The sequence below is a fragment of the Nasonia vitripennis genome, assembly GCF_009193385.2.
Source record: "Nasonia vitripennis strain AsymCx chromosome 1 unlocalized genomic scaffold, Nvit_psr_1.1 chr1_random0013, whole genome shotgun sequence".
Classification (NCBI taxonomy): domain Eukaryota; kingdom Metazoa; phylum Arthropoda; class Insecta; order Hymenoptera; family Pteromalidae; genus Nasonia; species Nasonia vitripennis.
In genome coordinates, this window is record NW_022279601.1 from 872,295 (window position 1) to 873,216 (window position 922).

The 922-nt window shown below is 37.1% G+C and overlaps 1 long non-coding RNA gene across 1 annotated transcript; it reads left to right on the top strand.

Annotated features, from left to right (window-relative positions):
• The first annotated feature begins 374 nt into the window (after window positions 1-374).
• On the top strand, window positions 375-922 carry LOC116415907. The gene is made up of 2 exons (XR_004226454.1): window positions 375-511; window positions 590-922. It is a non-coding gene; the product is annotated as an uncharacterized LOC116415907 (long non-coding RNA).

Genomic DNA, 922 nt, shown 5'->3' on the forward strand with positions numbered 1-922 from the left:
CTGCGAGAACGCCTTATCTCGGTGGCGCTCAAACAATGCATTATTTCAAAAGAGATTTTTTGAGCGTACACTTTTCGCACGCTCCGCGTGCGTTCAATCGCATTTTCCGCCCCCTGTATCAAAAAATAACGTCCGACACACGCGCGTAAAGTTGATTCTACACTCGTGAGATTGTCACCCTCGCTTTTCTCGGGCGACAAAACCCCATTCATGTATAATTAACTTTTGCGCACTTGTATCGAAATACACCATTCACGCAGTTATCGGCTATAATAAGCTCATTATTTTCAAAATGGTTTTATTTGTATTATCTTACATGAATTATTTACTTTTTCAGCCAACTATAACGGCAGATAACATGAAACAACGCATACGAGATGCATGCGCTGCAATTCGCCCTGGCGAATTAAGAAGAGCACGATTGCAATTGCGCCAAAGGTTTCGCATGTGCATTGAACAAGGGGGTGGCCATTTTCAGCAACGAATAAAATATAGAAATGCTTAATCAAGGGTAAAATTTGAAAGCAAATTTGATTACACTATTAAAACAGTTAGTTTTGAAAAATAATACAGATTTTTCATGATTTAGTCTCTACTGAGGTAGTCACCGATCATGCAGTGAAATAAATCCACTGCATTGAAACCGACATCAGCGTGGGTGTAATATAGAATTTTTTCCTCGCTTGCAAAAATTGAATTTCGGGCGTAAGAAATTGGTATTTGGTTACCACGGTTACTGCATGCCCTTAAACTGCCTATGAAGTTGTCGAAGCCATTTTTTGTATTGTTGTAAAGTATTTACGTAGTTTTAAGTATTGTACTTGTTTTAAGCACTCATTTGCTTAACACTGCCGAATATATTGTAATATTCAAATGTATTGTAAAATATAGTGTACTGTACAATAAATTTCTTGAATATTAA